Genomic DNA, 14089 nt, shown 5'->3' on the forward strand with positions numbered 1-14089 from the left:
ATTCGCGAATAATCGCGCGAAATGGAAATTATTGCGGCGAGCGGGCCGCGTCGTTGCAGCTGTTGCTCGGCGCTGTTCCGCGCCGCCTATATCCTTTTTCATATCCTTTTCAGGACCGCGGAAAGTTTTCGTATAACGAGGCGGGACCGCCGTCGCAGTGAGTTCTCTAACGAAATTACGCGTTTGTTTCGGCGAACGAATAAGCGAGAACTTTTGTTCGAGTATACGAAGTACGGCCGGGCCGGGGCGACGCGCGGCGCGACGAAATGAATGGAGTACCGATGCAATGGATGCAAAAGAGAGGCAAACGTGTACCGTGTGCCGATTTCGCCAAGTATGCTCTTGATGTGTGTCGCTGAAACTGGTAACCTTGATACCGGCCAGACTATTATTTCGCTTTGTGACGTAATCAAAAGCGCGAGCGCAGGTGGCATCGCGCGGCTCATCGCTCGCTGCATCGCAAACTTTAACACGCGGTGTTGTTTTCAAGTACACGGGAAGTCATGCGGAACGCGAGACACACGGGGCCACGGTATATTGATCGTCGGAGCGCGGGTGCAGTTTTGACTGCGGGACCTGTGCGCGCGAATGCAATCGATCATCTCGTCCACGGGCGAAGAAAGTCTGCACCGGTGCCGACGCGCCTGAATAAGCGATATTGTTAAACGGAGTTTTCATTCTTCACCGTCAATGGGATTGCAGCGCAATGATGTTGCTGTCTCTGCAGGATTGACCGATCGGAAATACCGGGAAATTGATGAGTCTTACAGGTTCTATAAAGCTCTCAACTTTCGTCTCAACAACTTAATATCTCGTCTGTATGACGGCGAAGAAACGTATTTGCTCGCGTTTTGCGAGAGGAAATTTCACTCGTGTTTCCTGCTAACGCGTCTTGACGCCTCGCGGAAGGCGAAGCGACGCGGTATAAATGTAAAGAGCGCGCGGATAACGTGCAACGAGAAACGACTTAAATATGTCGTTTGTAACGTTCGTCAATATCTTAATCTACTCTATTTAGCGACACACAAAGTTCCCGCGAACCCATTATCCTTAGTACTCGGGCTTGGTATTCGCGATACGGCGCCACCCGAGCCGTTATGCCCGTCTTAACAAGCGGACAAACTCGGTTTGACGATGCCATAATTCGCACAGAAATGCGAAGCGTACTGAGTTTGGCGACGACACTTGACGAGATAAGCGTGCTTATTTACGATGGTTTGCAATTTGGAAACGCGAAGTTGTGAACTGCCAGCCGCGCCAACAAGGGTGAACTTCAGAACTGGGCGACCTGATGGCGGAATCACCCGAGAAGAGTTATCAGCGCTACGCCGTCATTACGACGATAATTGCGCGTATTTTTAATGACACTCGAACGACGTAATTCGCGTCAATCATGTAACTGCTGGTCCTCATTCAATTGGGCGCGTCCAATTTTATCGTGAGCAATTTAATCGGGACTTAATCGGTTACGAGTTTATTCCCTTCGTGTGATCGGGCAACGCCAACGGGATTATGTATTAGTTACTACGCTCTCAGACATTCACCCTTTTCGACGCTTAAGGCGCGTGCAAGGCCCGGTATACGTGCGGTGCAGACAAACATTTACGTTCCTAGCCTGCACGGCGATTTCTCCGCCGTAATGCATCTGATCGCATTTGGATTAGTCCCGATCTTTAACCGCAGTGTGAATATTGAAATCCCCGGATCGTGTCGACCCAATTTAAGCGTCGGCTCTTGGCCTCATCCAATATCATAGGAGAATGCATAATCTGTGAAGATAACGCGCGCTAGTCTGAATTTGGCGACTCGCAAGTGAGGCGGAAATATAATTTATTCAATAATACGTTAATCTATGCAAATTTTGTTATAAATAACATAGCGCAGCGATTCACTTTGTAATATCTAATAATTATTTCTATGATTATGAGCCGATGCGTTTTACATAGAAATGGGGATATAGAATAATGTGCGCTGAAATATTACAGAAGCAGCTAACGAACAAAAGGGAATCCGTAACAAATCTGCAGACCAAAAGGAAATTAAAATGGCTCAGTTCTGGTCTCTTCTTTTGTTTAAGTGAAAAAAAAATTTAGTCAAACCTTTGAATATGAATGAATTACCGCGTGCAACGACCGAGCCAAATTAGTTTATTGACGGTAATGTCATGCGCATTTCTCGTTGTTAAAAATAATATGGTAATCGTATTTTTATATTCTATTCTAAAATTTTAGATACCAAATTTCATTGAGGATATTCTATTCTTTAAATAGAATATCCTCAATGAAATTTGGTATCTAAAATTTTCGCAAAATTCAAACCGCGGTGTATAACAATGTTCGTATTTCCGATTCCTTTGAAATTAAGTATTATAATGCTGCTTTCACAACGTACACATCTCATCTTTAAAAGAACGAGATGCCGAAATCAATATTTCGAGAGTAACAGAATCCTCTTAGTGGATCATTACGGGGAAACCTCGTGAGGGTTAATGCGCGGTAAATGAGTTAGACATTGCCGCTTAACGATAGTTCCTGACAAATATGAGGGACAGTATGAAAACATCACAAATGTTTGTACTGCATTATGGCTACCGCTCCCATTTCCGGTAATACATGTGCAAGCGACACGCGCACGTTTTAATGCCGGCAGTTTACGTATCACCATCAGCGTGGTAAAATAAGAAAAATGAAATGCTATTGATCCATTAACGACTTGGTCAATAAATAATGGCGGCTTAACGATTTTCTATAATTATGAGCGCTGGCTTGATTTTGGACGCGGTGAGATTTACTGTTTGTGACATATATATATTTCTATTTATATATATATATATATATATATATATATATTTCTCTGTGATGCTCGCTTTTTCGACCAACGCGCGACCACTCTTGTCCGTTTAGTCGGAAATGTGCCCATATTTAAATTATTCGCGTAGTAATACTGATTAAGTATTCGATAGAAGTTAATAGCCATTTTACCATTCACTGAATAATTTCTGCGGATGTTGCAATTACTTATGAAATTTCTACGTAAATCTGTCTAATATCATAATATTGTGTAGATACGATAGTATATAATTCACATGAGATATTATATAAACGTTTTAATAAACATTATACTCTATATTGATACGTAAACTGGCCCGGTGTACAGAACACATTCTAATCTCTTATTATTTATACACGTGGCAGTTTCGCGTAACAGTTAAATCCGCGTTCTCATCTATTCCCTATAGAAGATTCACATGACAATCGAAACGCGTCCAAAGACATTTAATTACGACTAATGGTCTATCAACGTTAATCGTATTTCTGCTTCTTTCTCCCGCAAATTTCCAGAGCGTAACATATAATTTGCAAAATGCCGCGAGTAAATAATTCTATAATGTATTTACATTATCGTTCGCAACACCGACGCGATGGTGGCGGCGTAACAATCGAGCCGCGTTGGTCGGATGTCATTGTTTGCCCATCCCCTAAGGCTAACCACCGTCACCCACAATATTACAGAATTACTACATGGTCCGTCCGTTCGTCGTCGCCTCTCGCTCAAACCAATATCGTGTACATTACATACGTACATCGGCGGACTCCGTCGCCTCCAATATTAGTTCCGATGCCAGTACGGAAATTGCATTGATAATGCTAATTAAATTGGTTTGTTTGTTAATTGGATCTGTAAAGGTCCCGATCCTTGTGTGTCCAGGTAGATTACCCCACTATCGATCCATCGGGACGCTGGACCGCGTCAAATCAAGCGTGATTCTCAGCGTCGCTCGATACAATATGTTGTCGCCCGCTCTACGTTATATGTCACATATAGTTTTGGTAACAATTTTCGATTTGCCGTCACGTCGCTCGTTTATATCGCGTCCCGGATATTGGATAGTACCGAGTTAATTACCAGATTACATATCATCGCACTAAGATAATCGTTTTCTCTCGTATTTTAAATATAGAGGGCTTAAGTACAAATAAATTATTAATTAAATAAATTATAAATAATGATTGCTGCTCATTGTAAATTTCCAATGAAAATTGCCGTAATTGTGTATACGTACGAAATGATTGAAATGCGTAAATCTATGTAACAAAGCGATTATTCGCTTTATAAAAATAGCCTTATAATGATTATGATATTAACGTAACGTGTAAGAGTAAAGAATGGAAAACGTTATACGTAGTTATTATTAGCTATTGAAAGGAATGACCTCATTTTCGAATATCGAACAATGAGTCCCTTCACAAACGATAATTTCTTTCTTGTGACAATGACCTTTACTTTGATCAATAGAGCCAATGATAAAATAATAGAGTATTCACTTTTTATAATGCTGTCCTTGTTCACCAGTTTAGATGTCTTGCTAAAACTAGGACGCGTCCTTGTCCTGGTCGTGATACAATAACTGATGCGTGTACCAATAGCAGCCAAGTCGACATTGAAGAATTTTACAGATCAATTGTTAAAATGTAGCATTGTTTTCTGCGTATAAATGTAATCTTTGTAAAATGTGTACGCGTAAAACTTGTAGCTATAATTAATATTAAATTATTAATAGTAATAATTCAATTGTCTACACAAATAAATGGAATTTTAAAAATTTATTTAAAATAAAAAAAATGATGTTTGACGTTTGTAAAATTCTATAAATAAATATTTTTAAAAAGTGTTTTTTAAAAATGCAATTAAACATAATTTGATTAGAGATGACAAAGTAAACGATGAAGCAAATTTTTATTCTTAAGGAAACTCAAATCACTAATCTATTTCGTAATGTGCATCCTAATTGATTATGCAACCTATTATTACGATAAATCAGACTGAATTATATTAATTAAAATTTTAATTATTGAAATAATTCATGTATTTATGAAGATGTTGTATCATCTGTATCATAAGCGTTTTTTGAATTTAAATACGACGCTGTACTTAGCTTAACATTAAATGTTAACTAAGATTTTACAGACTATCACGCGATATGGTTCAGTGAAGCAAGGATGATTAATAGCTGGAGTTTACCACGAAAATAGCCATAAGATATGAGAGCTACCTGTGTGAAATCCGTTGGTGCCTACAGGGTACGCATTATGTCTGAAAATAGGTCGTTGTTTTGGTGCAACAGCTTGGTCAATGTGCAAATCAATTATACCGCGTTTAAACAGAATCGCGTAGCGCAAAACAATGTGCCAGTTCAGACGTGACGTGCGCAATCGCGTTGATATATACCGAGTTAATACCACCCCTGAAATATATTATGTCATAAATAATTTATACAGCGCAATGATTACGCAAGTCCAATTTGTAGAGCGATTTGCACTCGATGAAACCATACAGTGTCGCATACGGACGCAAAACGAATATTGGAATTAATCTCGCGATTGATTACAAATCCGTAAGTCACACAACAGCAATTTATTCAATTTGTTCTATTCCGCGTAATAATTTCGCGATGTCAGATCAAATTCTACGCGGCGCCGTTCGTAATCGTAACTTTCGAGGAATCACCGACACGAATGTTCTTCGATTATATTTTCTTCATTTTCTACGTGCTATTTGTGATCTCGCGGGAATAACATAACTAATTTCCATGCGGAAACTTCGAAACGAATATCGAAAAATTCTCGCACAATGCAAAGCGTATCCCATCGGCTTTGTCGATGCAAGCGCTATTTTGCCGTCATGCTGAAAATGAATACGATTTCAGTTGCAACTGCATCCGATAATTTTATTTTATATTCCGCGAGAGATAAATCTGAAAAATACTTGGATTAATAATCCACCAATCGGATTGTGATAACGATATCAACGGTTGTATGCTGCAATGCATTCATCAATTGTTACTGCGAAGTCAATTCTGATCTGCAAAATTATCTGCCAAAGATCTGATTTATATGAGATTCATCATGTATTTTCATAGTACATTTAAATCCGACATAATTATATTACTAGATTTATGCAAAAGATTTGCTGGGTTTTCATCAAGTTCTATGATAAATAAAGTCAGAAAACTGAAAAGAGGATTAAAAAATCTTTCTATAAATAAGTGTACATATAGTGCAATTCGTAGTAATAAATCTATATCAACTTTTCAGAAAAATTTATTTTTACCTTCTTTCGACAAGTATGACAAATATTTTCTATAAAACTAATGTATATTACATCTATGCTATCTAATGTATATTTAGTGCTCTGACGTGTAAAGAAATAAAAATTATTTTTATTTGGTGTCTATTTCACGTTGTTATTTTCTTTTCTGCATCTCTCGATGTTTCCATAAGTATTCTTCTCATTTTGCTATAAAAATCCTGCTATTCGAGCACGGGGATTATTGTCAGTGCTTATTATCGCTCACCTTGGCGATAAGAGATTACGGAATCATCCACGCGGTAAAACGGCCCAATTTGCCACTCGAATGAACCTCGCAGTTATACCTCGCAAGCTACCTTGTACGAGAATGAAAAAAATAGAAGGGATGGAAAAGCTGGAGAGAGATCGCCCGGTTGATTATCCGGGCTCAACCAATCTTCATCATGCAGCTGTTTTTCTCATCCTGCGAGACGCCGCTACCAGGCGCCGTCTCCTTTTCGCGAAAGAAGTCCCTGGCGACTTGCACAGCGGCCACGCTATTTTTCCTTGGGAATTAACCAACCTCGGCAATCGGCGTTCATAAACAGCGCCCACGGATCCCACCATCTCGCTGGCGGTGATACGTGCGGGGTCCTATCGTGCCACGGCCAAAAGAAAAATCTGCCCGCGCGCCCCGAGACAAAAGTGTCCACTCTCTACTGAGCTATTTTATCTTAACTGCTGCAGGTTTTCTCCGCACAGCCTGTCGAGTTTTCCTTGTCTTTCTTCTGCGTCTGTCTCTTTACCCTTTGTATATATATATATATATATATATATATATATATATATATATATATATATCTTTCTCTTTCTCTCTTTCGCCATCCACTGAGCTGGGCACAGAATGGAGAGAGGATAAGAAGGTAGTTAGTATGAGGAGACATTAGTGGCGGCAACTGGGACGACCGAGCTTCTCTTGCGCTTCTGCGACCGCCTGTCTCCCTTACTACCCTACTTCGAGTTCCTCCCGCGACCCGTTCTCTTCTCACTCCCGGCAGCACTGCTCACCATCCACTTTGCCACGCTACCCTATCCTGCACTCCCCCGCGACTGAGTCCCTAGACTTCATCCCCGCGCCTCAACGGGAATCAATAGTGAAACGCCAGAGGAGACTACCTGCCGAGGTAGTCGGATAGACAAGTTTTGTCTCGGTTGTGTCCTGCCGAACGTGACTTTCTGCAACAACGAGTTAATGCCGCTGCAGGAAAAATATGTTGTATCCGGTAAAAAAGATGCCTACCCTCGAGATCTCAATCAGAGTCAGTCACGTGGAAATCACATTACCGTTCCATCGTGCAATAAATGAAATATTTATTTGATAATTTGATGAGTACGGTTTTGTCATATTAGCACGCTGAATTCTTTGTCAATTATTTTCACGTTCTATTTAGCTCTCGTAACTTCGTTTCGTTCTTTAAATTTAAATTTGTATAACTGAATAATAGGATTTCATAATTTCGTAATAATATAATATGCTTTATAGATTTTAAAATTATATATTTTTAATAAGATGTAGGTTAATCTTCACGAATATCCAAGTCTATAATTGCAATGAAAATTTTAAAATAAAGTAAAGGAAATGTAACAGCATAAAAAAATTTAATAGTGCATTATAATGTGATTAAATAATATATTATATTTAAATCTTAACGAATCATATATTATATTAATACACGTATACATGTATGTTCGTACATACCTTTACTACTCTTCTATAATCCTGGATGCTGCGCTTCGCGAATAATAATTGGATGTAATCTCGTTATTGCGCCTTTGCAATGTTTTCATTAAAATATATCGACAGGAAGAAAAATGTTTTTACGCGCTCGACGGAAGAATATATACCGGGCCCGCGGTGAGGACGACGTTCCCCAGGAATTGTGTCACGTCCTTGCACCGTGCTAAAATGTGACAAAACGTTCGTACGCACAGCTACGTGGAGAAGCACAATGTATTTCGGCGGCCCCTTCTATCGCCGATGTGGGACAGCTAGAAAAGTGTATATCGCTTGACTGGTGAATAAAGCCGCAACATACAACGAAACCTTATCCAACGATCTATAGCGAAACAAATGGAGTGCCGAACAGCGGAATCTTACGGATTGTTCTACTTTCATACTACTGCCCAACGTTCTCCGCTGCTGAATGTATAACTAATACCGTTACTATCGGCTAAAAATATCTTTAATGCATTTTTTAGTTTCGAGCGACGGTTTAGTTTCCCACGGAATCGGCGCGGCGCATTAATCTAACGGTGCGATCGAAATTTAAAAGAGATTCGTTTTAGTGATTACAATTCGCTTCTATTCTAAGTTTTTTAAAAATTGTCTTAAAATACACAAGTATTTCAGTATTTGCGTGTATATCTACGGTATCGTTAGAAAGCACAGGTAAATGAAATTATGATGAACGATTAGGCTAACATAATCTCCATTGAGCAGCTATTTTTAATGTTACCGGCTTCTTACGATGTTACGAATGGCATGCAACGTTAACATGCAATGGTAGCGAAACGTACAGCTTTAATCGAGTTCACTTTTAGTAGTCTGATGTGCACCATAGCATCGGGCTTTTAATTAATCATACATTCTATTTAAACCAACTACGTTTTCTTTTCCCAGCAAACAGTGATGTTTTATGTAAGCAAAACTGGATAAATGTTTCTGAAACGTAATTATTAATGCACAATCGCAGTTTTCTCTTGTTTTCCATCTCCGAATGCAAAGTTCCCAAGAATAGAACTGTGCATTCGTCAGATCGAGATACGGGTATGCGTTAACCATCGGTTAACACGCTATGGCTGGTATACCAAAGTCGTTTAAAACTATTTAAAAAAAAAACGTATTTTTAGCATTTGAATAATATGCTTTACGTGACGAATTACAACGATTTGTCACTCTAAATAACCTCACGCAAACAAAATTATAAATAGATCTGATGAATCATAATTTTCGCAAAAGGGAATCTGCGCATGACGAATATATATATATACATATATATATGCGAAAAATTTCACATAGCATTGGTATTTATAAATATTTCATAAGCACTCCAAGAATTAATAAATATGTTAAGTAATCTGATAAAACTCCATATTGCAGTGCGAATATGATCAAAATATAAATTGCGCTAAAATAATTGCCGAGCTTGTCTGATTCGATTTAATCCGATAAGAGCCATTTACACATGGAATTCTCTGTAATTGAACCGAGTGACCACAGGTATGTGAACTTGCGATTGATCTCCATCAGATCTACCGCTTCCGCATATCAACTGACTCGCGAGCGGACACACGTAATTAATCCGATGAGAAAATGAGCCTGCATAATGATATCAAGGTCGTGAGATATACAGCGCGCTAGTGAAATAATTTTAAAATTCATATCGCGATGAAAGGAATAAACGCGGAAAAATTTCCGTCATTTGTAATGAGATTATGAGTTTGCGCGCGTAACGAGTTTAGTCGAAACGAACTTTTATAATATCGATGAAATCCGTGTCGGATTTAAATATCGATTACGTATAAAACAAGATGCTCATGGTGTAAAAGTTGGTCATTTGCTTCCAAATTAAAAACTACGTACACAAATATATTATTGATTTATTCAAATGTATATTAGAAACTGCTACGATATTAAATGAACGAAAGTGTTATTTTCAATAATAGAGATTTATGTCATTTCACAAAGTCGCTATGTTATGCAAGATACTACGTCACTCTCCGCGTAATTAACCGCATATGTTACCAAAGGAGATATTGAGACGTAATCGTACCTGGCAATACAGAGAATATATTTGATATTACATTATACTTAATTGTGACATTGATATGATTGAGCTTATTATATAAATAATCTATTTGAGTAATAATTGATCGGTTTATATTTAAAAGTTTTCAGACAACATGAAATAGTTAAATTATTTATTTTATTTAACTATTGTATTTTCACTATTCATAGACAAATTCATAGACTATTCATAGACAATTATGTTAAAAATATTAGTTAAAAAGTACAAAAATATTATCTTTTCTGCTATTAAATTACTTTAATATCTTTATACGAGCAGATACGCTACCGCAATTTTAGAAGTCATGAAAATATCTTTCAAAAATTAAGTTAATCAAAAATACTATTTCAATAAGATTTAAATAACATTATTCTGGAAAAAGACATGGAGAATAAAATATCACATTCAAGTAGTACTCTAGATACACACACATACACACACACACACACACACACACACACACACACACACACACAGAGTATTTTAATATCTATGAAAACGTAAAAGATATTCTTTATGATTTCAACGTTCACGTCAAACTATTATTATCGTGCTCTATATTTTACGCAAGTAAAAATTGAAAAGCTCTTTAAGACTAACGTGTACGATGGTATCTAGTTTCTCGGGTATTATCGATAATTATACCTTTCACGAACAGTAATACACCTGATAGGAGGCATACTCGTGGGTGGTATAACCGTACACGAGATTATGTAGGTGAAAAGTGGTGGCGAGGCGAGGGGTGCGTTTCTGACACGCGATTCAGCTTCTTCGAAAGCTGAGTGAGCGTGGAAACGTTCGACATGAAAGCTCTTACGTTAGCTTCATGCCTGTTTCTTTCGCGAGCCCCTTTCGCTTATGCTTTCTTTCGTACAATTTTTCAACTCGTTTTCTCTTTTCCTTTTGCAAAAATCACCGTTGTATTTTAATTAAAATACAAATACAAAAGATATTAATTGTCATCGCTGCATGTGAAAATATCATATTTAATGAAAACAATAGGATATAGTATAAAGCTCATATCTTACATTTCATAGAGATTACTAGATGGTACGTAACGTATTTAATTAATGTACGCTTCAAGTTATATATATCAAAGTTGTTACATAAACCGTAATAACGTTGTATTAATACCCTGAGATAGTTTATTTTAATGAATTCTCTCACAAACTACTAAACTTCAATTTTGGAATTAACTGTACTTCGAGCACTATGTAAATTTTAACTTTACTCAATCAATTGCGGTTATACATTTTAAATTTTAACAAAAGTGTTGCATTACACATTACATATAACAATTATAATTGCAATGCAAACGATGCACAGAATTATTCGATCATATAAATCTTTAGGAGAGACGTACTTTTTTATATGATGGACAGGAATTTTAATGGTTGAAATGGAAAAGAGTGAAATGATGGGAAAGAAGATGTCCACCGCTAACGAGACGTCGTTAAACGGATACAATTATTGGTGAAAGCAAGCGAAATCTTTAGCGAGGAGATACTTCGTGATTTATTTATTACATTATTAAAACGTGTTCTTAAATATTCGTGGATTTTTAACCAATATAATTTTTTTAATTCCTGAAATGAAATAATAATTCTGAAAATTTAATACATCAGAAAATAACGAACTCTGACATCAATTTATATGATTTTTTTTATGAAAAAGTAGATCGTTCAACTAATTTCTCAAGTTAAAAGTCAAATTAAATGTTAGATAAGTTTGATTAACTGGAAAGGAATGCGATCTGATAACAATGAGGCTGCAACCAAGACGAAGAAGAACTCGTTTGCATTTTTGCAAATAACAGTTAGATCAAAAGGTCATGAAAGACCATGCTCCGAGATGAATGAAGAATAAAAGCTAACATTGATGTGAATGCTGACGTAAAGAACGTGTACAGTTTTCTTGAGCAACACGCGGGGATCCCTGCTATTCCTGCGTTCTATCTACATCTCACTCGGTTATTCGCGGGTTCACTTACTCCCCGGAGATACAAGTGTGACATTTTTATCTGCACGCCAACCCTCCAGCAATTTCAGACCATTTCTCCGCGTTCTCTTTCCGCCATTTACTCTAGCTGAACATGAGAAAGTAGAGAGTGAGCGGAGCGTGCTGTGTAATTGGACCTAGTTCAAATAAGAATATCTCGTATTACTCGAATCTTTTACGTTGTGCTTAGAGCAAATTGATAATTATTGCGAGTATAGGTGAATTCTATTGTTCTTTTCTTGCACCTTTCAATCCTTCTTGATTGATAAGATAGCAAAACAAAGAAAACAGAGAAAACAGAGAAATCAGCAAAGAAATATTAATGATTCTTGTTTAACTCGTTCAACTTGTCAAATTGATGTAAACTTTTTGATAGTAAAACGTAATATTATTAATACATAAAAAATACGCATGCAAAAAGGTTCTAATATAAAATTTCTAGTAATACTTTCTTTGAAGAAAATATAGATGTTATGTAGATGTTATGTACTCGGATATATCCATATATATATATATATTACATATATAGAGATACATGTGTAGTTTATTCAGTATATGTACGTATATGACTGAACCCACCATAGCACGAATAAAATTCGGGTTTTACGTCGTATGCACAGATGCTAGTTTCAATATGAAGGTCTTCGCTAAGTCTTTCGTCTGAAATATAAATTGTTCGATATCTAAAAAAGTGTTTTCAAGATTACACTCGCGATGATGGTATAAATTATTCAGCACAAAAGTTTTACTATCTTATTTGAAGAAAATATTTACACGCACATGGATTATTTTAAATAATTATTTAAATAAAACATTATTTCTTATACACATTATTTATTTATAAATATTTGTAAAATAAGAATATATCATATAAATGAAACATATGTACGTTTCGCTGAGGATTATAAATAAATTACGTAAATTTTTTTTACGACAGAGAGAGAGAGAGAGAGAGAGAGAGAGAGAGAGAGAGAGAGAGAGAGAGAGAGAGAGAGAGAGAGAGAGAGAGAGAATTTCATTTCTATTTCATTTATAACGTATTAATGAGATTTCAATAATATTGCTAATATTCAATAATTGATTAATTAGCCCAATAAGAGCTTTTAGATAATTGTTTTCTTCCGATTATTATTTTCATTATTATTTTCGTGTCTGCATCACCGCAAATCGAAACGTGACATATATTTAACAAGCCACGCATAAAAAAGAATAGCCAAAATGGGATCGCAAATTTAGGAGGAGAAATTATCGCGTATATACGCGCTTTGCCGTATAGCGTATCTATTAACAATGTAAATGTATGTGTCCCGCACGTGCAATGTGGTACTAACCAGAGGCGAGATATGTAATTCCATTGTGTTCGCAATTGTGCTTTCTGTTAAAACTTGAATACGCGTCGTGTCGTTGCGCCGGGCTTTATATTATGAGGGTGTCGCCGCACGAAAAACACGGCGCGGTTTATTTTTAATTTCGTGCGAAGCTGCCGTCACACAGCAACCGGGATTATGTTCATATTAATATCTTCGCGTGACCATTCGCGATATTAAAAGGCGATCGATGCTTTCGAATTTGCCGGGTATTATCACTGGGCATGAAACGTCCGATAGAACGCCGTGTGTGCGCTCGATAGAATGCTTTCCCATTCGCGATAAATGCACAAAGGGAGGCTCGAGGTGTTTTTAAAATACTGTCTTACACATGGCAACATATTACACTTGTTCCTACGCGCCCACGTGCGCGCGCGTCGCAAAATAAGAAATAACCAGCGCTTCGCATCGATGAATAAGCAGCTTTGTATCATTACGGGTATCAATTCCATTTTATCATTGGAATTCAATGCTAACATTACGAAGTAGTCGCACAACAGGCACGAGAACAGAACCATTAAGAAGCATTAAAAAGCTTTAACGTCTCGCAGCGAACCGTAACACCGTTAAAACCACGGGCGATGGCAGGAATAAATATCAGGGGTTTTCCCTGGTATCGCGTTCGGTTAGGTAAAATGGATGAAGTGTAGTTAGCACATGCTTACGGAAACTGTTCGGCCTGCCTATAACAGCGCTAACAATAGCCTGATCGTGTACACGCATATATCAGTAATAAAGTGAGGCAACTGTAAGCCCCTTAGGTAGACCGTGTGCGGTAGTATAACTAGAGATTATGCCATCCTAGTT

The 14089-nt window shown here is 37.3% G+C and overlaps 1 protein-coding gene across 1 annotated transcript in view; it reads left to right on the forward strand.

The window, feature by feature from the left end:
• Positions 1–14089, forward strand: part of Ten-a (Teneurin-a transmembrane protein) — a 426087-nt gene that overhangs the window by 56502 nt on the left and 355496 nt on the right. The gene's annotated exons all lie outside the window — the stretch shown is intronic.

Source organism: Pogonomyrmex barbatus, unplaced genomic scaffold (genome assembly GCF_055798465.1).
Source record: "Pogonomyrmex barbatus isolate J1 unplaced genomic scaffold, ASM5579846v1 scaffold10, whole genome shotgun sequence".
NCBI classification, from domain to species: Eukaryota; Metazoa; Arthropoda; class Insecta; order Hymenoptera; family Formicidae; genus Pogonomyrmex; species Pogonomyrmex barbatus.